General features: G+C 46.8%; 1 long non-coding RNA gene across 3 annotated transcripts; it reads right to left on the bottom strand.

The window, feature by feature from the left end:
* Nucleotides 1-2802: 2802 nt before the first annotated feature.
* On the bottom strand, nt 2803-6658 carry LOC127001826 (uncharacterized). 3 transcript variants are annotated; one of them, XR_007755470.1, is made up of 4 exons: nt 5807-6658; nt 4008-4172; nt 3272-3802; nt 2803-3192 (listed from the first exon to the last, which is right to left on the bottom strand). It is a non-coding gene; the product is annotated as an uncharacterized LOC127001826 (long non-coding RNA). The 3 variants fall into 3 exon arrangements; XR_007755469.1 differs by having other exon boundaries at nt 2803-3262; nt 3342-3802; nt 5807-6654; XR_007755471.1 differs by having other exon boundaries at nt 2804-3183; nt 3342-3802; nt 5807-6654.
* Nucleotides 6659-6889: the final 231 nt, after the last annotated feature.

The raw sequence follows: 6889 nt of genomic DNA, 5'->3' as shown, positions 1-6889 counted from the left end.
CCTCCTCCTCCTCCTCCTCCTTCTCCTCCTTTTCCTCCTTTTCTTCCTCCTCCTCCTCCTCCTCCTCTTCCTCCTCCTCCTCCTCCTCCTGCTTCTCTTCCTCCTCCACTTCTTTTTCTACTTCCTCCTCGTTCTCCTCCTTTTTCTTCTTCGCCCTCCTCTTCCCCTTCTTTTCCTCTTCCTTCTCTTTCCTCGTTCTCTTCCAATTCCTTCCTCTTCCTTCTCTTTCCTCGTCCTCTTCCCATTTTCATCTCTTCCATCTCCTCCCTCTTTTTCCTCTTCTACCCCATTTTTTCCTCTTCCTCCTCCTTCTTTATCCTCTTCCTTCCTCTTCCTTCTCGGCTTCACTTTCTTAAAACATCGCAGTTCTTTGCATTTTCTTCCTCTTTATTTAACCTCCTCCTCCTCCTCCTCCTCCTCCTCCTCCTCTTCTTCCTCCATTTCTCTTGCTTCAGAAAACTTGTTGTGGTGTATCTCTTCCTGTCCGGTTCTTCTTTCACGTTTTTTTTTTGCTTCCTCTCCATCTCTTCTCCTTTCTCTCCGCTCCTCTCTCTTCTTTATTTCTTTCTATTTCTTGTTTATTGTCTTTCTTCTCGTCAACTCTTTACTTCATTGTCTATTCTTGTCTGTCTTTATCTTCTGCTTCGTTTTTCTTTACCTCTTGTTTTTTTCTTTTTTTCGTCCTCCTCCTCCTCCTCCACCTCCTAATTAGTATTCAGCATCTCATTCCTTCCACTAGTATTTCCTCACTCTCTCTCTCTCTCTCTCTCTCTCTCTCTCTCTCTCTCTCTCTCTCTCTCTCTCTCTCTCTCCTATTCCGTAATACTTAACCAGTTTTTTTCCTCCATCTTTTTTCCTCTCCTTATTTTCCTCCCTGATTTTCTTTTCTTTCATATCGCTAAATTTATCTCCTCCATCCCTCCCTCCTCCTTTCCCCCCATATTCTCTCCTTCATTGTTCTATATGCCTACTTTTCCTCTGCAGTCTCTCTCTCTCTCTCTCTCTCTCTCTCTCTCTCATATATTCTTCCTTTTTTCTTTCTCCCACTTTTCTCCATTCCTTCCTATCGTTAATTTCTCTGTTTTTAGTTTCCTCTTTAACCTATTTTCCTTCCTTATTTCATTTTATTCTTCCTTCGTCTTCCCTTTCTTCCCTTACCTGCTTCCCTGATCTTCTCCCCCTTCCTCCCTCTCCTCTCCCTTCTCTTCCTTCGCTCCATTTTAGCTTTCATCTCCCTTCTCACCCATTTTATCTGATACCTTGTCTCCTCTGCTTCAGTACCCCCCCCCCCCCCCTCTTTCTCTCTCCCACACTCTCCCTCCCTCGTCCCTCGTCTCTCTCTCTCTCTCTCTCTCTCTCTCTCTCTCTCTCTCTCTCTCGTTTCTCCTCCGCCTGTCTCCGCCACTCCTCGCCGTGTCTCTCTCCTCTTGATATATATTTACTCATTTCCTCTTCCCCATTCTTTAACCCTCCTCCTCCTCCTCCTCCACTTCTTCCTCACCCTCTCCCTTCTCTTCCTTCTCCTTTCCTTTTTTTTTTCTTCTAATTGTACTTGTTCTATCGTTCTTATTTTCATTTTCCTATATTAAAATTATTATTAATATTATTAGTAGTAGTATCATTTTTATTATTGTTACCATTGTTATTTTTTTTAACTTGTTCTTGTTTTCTACACGTCGTATCCTCCATAGATTTGTCCTCCGTTTTCTTCTACTTTTTGTGCTATGTTCGATTCCTTTTCTCTTCCATTTGTGTCAGTCTTTGTAAATCGGTTACTTTCTGCCAATCTATCTATCATCTTCTCACTCTTACCTTCAAGGCTAAATCGTTACTTACAAAACCAAATCACAACATGGCTCGTAAAGCAATGCAGTATTCTAAGCTGCATCTAGAGTTTGAAAGCAAACCTGGAATGGAAACATTTAAAAACATTTGTGTTGCCCCATCTAGAAACAATATAATTATAATCGCCCAGGGGTTAATAGTCGCACGCACCATAACGCCGCTCCTCTGGGAACAGTAATTGAGGAACAGAGTTTATGGGAACCTGTTTGTTGCTGGGCGTTCTCCCTGACTCACTCCAACACCCCAGACGCCACCACTCGCGTTAGGTGTGTTGTTGTTTGCCTGTTTGTCGGGCGTCTGGGGTGTTTGTGTGAGGCTCTCTGGCTGACTGAGAAAGCGCCCAACAACCTTTGATGTGTTTGGCGCCTGTCTGGTGTGTCATGAGCAAGTAGAATATATAATAACTAACAGTCTCCTTGGTCGTGAGGCAGAGAGAGCGCCCAGCAACAAACAGACCCCCATAAAGTGTGTTGCTCGGTTACTGTTCCCAGAGAAGCGCCAGAAATATTTATATGGAATTTTAGTCAAACCTCATGCTGCTGCACCACTCCCGTTGTCTCCTGTTTCATATATCTGTAAACTTGTTACCTATGCTTGTAAAATCAACTCTAATGTTTAGAAGTTATTGCGTTTAGGTTTACAAATGGAAAATCATGTCGGCGTGTGGGAACTATAGCCAGTCTCACGTAATAGTACTCGATTCCCTTATGATGGGTTGACAACTTGACATTGGCGACTCAGCACTTTTTTTCGGAAGGTTAGGCCGCTGTAGTGTCCTCCGTGACGCTGCTTGTATGGGAAGACGGATGTTACGGCAATAAAACCTGTACTCGTGAGGTGAAGCAGGCAACTCGCACTTTGATGACGCGCTTGTGATCCTCGCTTCCCATTGGCCGGCGAGGACTGGCGGCACCCTCCCATCCACCTCCACTCACCTCCACCTCCTCTTACCCCCCTCTGTCGCTCCTGCCCACCTTCACAATCCCGTCACCACCTGTGTCTCCCTCTCTCACCCATGCTTACTTTTAAGTGTGTCGCGGAGTGTTGCTGTGCATGTGTTGCGTTGTGTTGTGTCCTGCAGGGAACCGTGACCAGGGATGATGAGCGCGAGGCCGAGGCGATCCGTGGCATTACAGGAGGTGAGGGAGGCTGTGTGGTGTGGTGGGGTGTTGCCGTTTGGGTGTGTTCAAGAATGAGTGCCGTCTTGACTTGTGGAGGTTGTCATGTCAGTCAGCCAAGGATTATAGTGTGTAAAGTACCTCGACCACCTGCATCATCATTACATCTATCATCTTCCACTTCCCTCCTCAACTTTATCATCATACATGCTTTAAGTACCTCGACCACCTGCATCATCATTACATCTATCATCTTCCACTTCCCTCCTCAACTTTATCATCATACATGCTTTAGGTACCTCGACCACCTGCATCATCATTACATCTATCATCTTCCACTTCCCTCCTCAACTTTAACATCATACATGCTTTAAGTACCTCGACCAATTGCGTCATCACTACGTTTATTTCCTTCCTCATACCTCCTCATTATCATCATGCATACCCACAGTAACTCTTAACTGAAGCCTTCACCACAACACATAACTGGCGAGGAGTTATGGCCGGGGCAGGATATAGCCGTGTGGGCTTCGAGCGGCAGTTCACCTCTCAAGTCTGCCAGAACGATAACGAGTACGCCGCCGCTCGGCCATTCTAACTGTTGCATCTTGAACCGTTAATACTAGTGGTGCAGGATGGCATCACTTCTGTATTTACAGGCTACAGTACTCGAGAGGGTTCAACTTTAACTGTACTAATTCCCCGCGTTGACGTGAGTGGGCAGCAGTGTCGTCTGGGCACGCCAAACAGAATGGAATCATGGTGACGTCAGGGGAGTTACGGAGGGTGCCCGCATGATAGCAGCACCAGTGTAGCAACGCTGCCAGGTGTGCGATAATCTTAAAAAAAACGATGATCAGAGCAGCTTTAGTAACGCTGATTTATCCTATCCACTCGCAAAAGCATCAACATACAGTATAATTGATAGTTGTAATAATTAGTATGATTGGACTGTTGATACGTATGTAACAGATTTGGGTCAGAAGTCGGCAAACACAGGGGGCTGAGTACGACAATCTGGCAACTCTGCACCGTTTTCCTCACCTGTCTTCAGTTCAAACATCAAGTGCCAGTAAACATCAGTGCCCAAGGATTCCGCGTTTAGCTACCGACCGATGAGACATTGTTCTTAGTGCTGCACGCCAACCATTCTCATGTTATCACGGCGCCTATTACCATACACCGTCAACCCAAGCAGCTGCTCCATGCCTGTCGAAAGAAAGGTAAGGGGGCCATAAAGCAGACTCCAACCCGCTTCCTCTCACCTCCACCCACACTAACCCACTCGACACTAACATATATATCACACTAACCCACTCGACACTAACATATATATTAGCGTCTTCCATTTAGCGTAACCCGTTTCTGGGTCGTGATCTGTAGTCCCTCATAGAGTCCCGACAACCTAAGATTTGGACGCCATTCTTGGCCCTGTGTTTTCGCCGCGCTTTTCAAACACTAGCACTAGCGGCGAAAACAGGGCCAATAATGGCGTCTAAATCTTAGGCTGTCGGGACTATCAAGGGCCTCTACAGATCACGACCCAGAAACGGGTTACGCTAAATGGAAGAGGCTAATACCCTCAATATCTCTTAAAAAAATAACGGTTAAGATTCGTTTTAGTACATCACTAGCCCTTCATATATCTTTCCTGCCAAAATAACTTAGTCTCCTTCGACATGACGTGCCAAATGTTATTATTGTACGTGTATTTTCGTAATTTTCTTTGTCCGATAGCCCGCACCCACCACCTACCTTACCTGCCTAAATAAATGCCTGCTTACCCTCCTACCCTGCTTACTAGCTTGTTTACCTATCCTCTCCCAGCTCCTTATTTGCTTAGCTACCCGTTTAAATGCCTACAAACATACACGGTAAGAGGAGAACCGGAAAGGTGTGTGTGTGTACCATGGAGTCCTTGTTTTGTAATAAAAAATTGCGGCTAAATAGTACACACACACAAAAAAAAACAAAAAAAAACATCGGATTAACCAGAGGACGAAACGAGCAAAGGTTGGTGGGAATGCTTTGCTTTTGGATCAGCCTTTAATGTTTTTTGTGTAACTTTTGGGGGTATTTTCAGTATTGTGAGAGAGAGAGAGAGAGAGAGAGAGAGAGAGAGAGAGAGAGACCACTGATACACGAGAACCATCTGGCATTCATGTTTATGTGATGGAGATGAATGTGTTGTTTGAACCTGGATGGTGCGTGCGTGCGTGCGTGGGAATAGGAGTGCAGGCGTGCGCGGCGTGTGTGTTCGTGCATGTTTGTGTGGACTCCGGGCGGGCATGCGTGTGGTTTGCCGGCGGGCGTGGGAGGAGGAGAGTGGTGTGATTGGAGCCCTGGAGGGCGTGCATGTGGATGTAGCGTGGAAGAAAATGAAGCTACATCCCTTTTTAACGACCACTATGGTTGTGTGGTATGTGGTAGCGTGGTAGTCGTCGAGCGCTGGTCCCGGATGTTAAGGCCTCAGGACAAGTGAACACTCGTTCCGAGGTTTGTGACCAGAAGGGCGTTACTTGTGTGATTAATTATGGAAGGTGGGAGGATTTCCGTGGGAACCACTTGTGAGACAGCATTAAGAAACTGGATGGTGATAATGTACTATAGGGGGGGGGGGGGATTTGTGTATGGTTCAGTAATCTCAAATGAGCAGCAAAACAGGCTCCAAATGATAACACTCACAGTAAGGTTGGATATAAATATGTATTTGGTTTCCTTTTGCAAAGGTTAGCGGAGTACTAATAAAAATAAAAAAAAAATGAATGACTGACAGGCTGTGGGCCTCTAATCTAGCTAGCCACCGGCACAAAGGAGATTTGGGGAATACACAGAATGCTTACCTCTAGTTGCTGGAGGCGGAGAAGCAGGAGCTGGCGTGAGTGTCGGGCTCGGCAGGGGACGTCCACGATGGTGAAGGACAGACGGGCGCCGCTTGATGTGGAGATGGAGCGGCTCGGGTGGTGTGAAGAGGCGGGCGCCCTTTGATGTAGGGAGCAGCTTGGGCAGTGGTATTTCGGCCCCCAGGGCAGTCGAGGGGCAGGTTACTCCGCCATAAAAGTTCCCATCCTGTAGTCCGTCTCACACCGCAGGCCGTGGGTGGTTTTTCTGCCTTTCTTTGCTTCCTGCTGCTCGTCTCCTGACTAGCCCGCCTCACACAGCAGGCCGTGGGTGGTGTGTATGTCGGGGGCTGAGTGGAGAGATGGACACCTCTCTGACCAGCCCACTTCTCGGTGTTTTCTCGCTGCCTTTCCTTGCTGTTGGGGTGTTCGTCTCCTCGCGTCTCTCAAGCTTGTGCCTTGCTGCAGTGGTGCTTGTCTCCTCACTGACCCGTGGGTCTCCTTGCCCTCGCCTTCTCGCCTCTGCTCCTCGCTAAGCTCCTCCCCCTTCTTCACGTGACTCCCTCTCGACATTACAATCAAACCCTACCTAACTAACTAACTAGTTATTGGTTTCTTGGAGGGGTTCGAGGCTTTGAGATGAGGGATTTCAGTAACTCTCGTTCATATATTCGCTCATTCGCTCGCCGTGTTATCTTCTCATAACCTTTTACGCACTTACATTCCTCAGCCACCCATTCACTCTTTCACTCATTCACGCTCCCACTCGCTCACACTTACTCACTCTGTCACTCACCAACTTACTCACATTCTCTCGTTCATTCATGCACTCGCTTACACTTACTCACTCTGTTACTCACTGACTTACTCACATTCTCGTTCACTCACATTCGGACCGTTACATGGATAAAGGGAGAGCATTGTTAAGGCTTATGAAGGGAGCACGGTGTTGTTCGGCTCTTGCTCTTGCTCTTGCTGTACATGTGACCCGTTGGAGAGTCAGGCCTTTATATCGTCACAACCTGTAAAAATAAAGACAAAACAAGCAGTATCCATTAAAATCTTCCTATTCCCTATTTCTTGCTT

Source organism: Eriocheir sinensis, chromosome 21 (assembly GCF_024679095.1).
Source record: "Eriocheir sinensis breed Jianghai 21 chromosome 21, ASM2467909v1, whole genome shotgun sequence".
Taxonomy (NCBI): domain Eukaryota; kingdom Metazoa; phylum Arthropoda; class Malacostraca; order Decapoda; family Varunidae; genus Eriocheir; species Eriocheir sinensis.
Note: the sequence above shows the minus strand (reverse complement) of the source record. Positions and strands in the feature narration are given on the sequence as shown.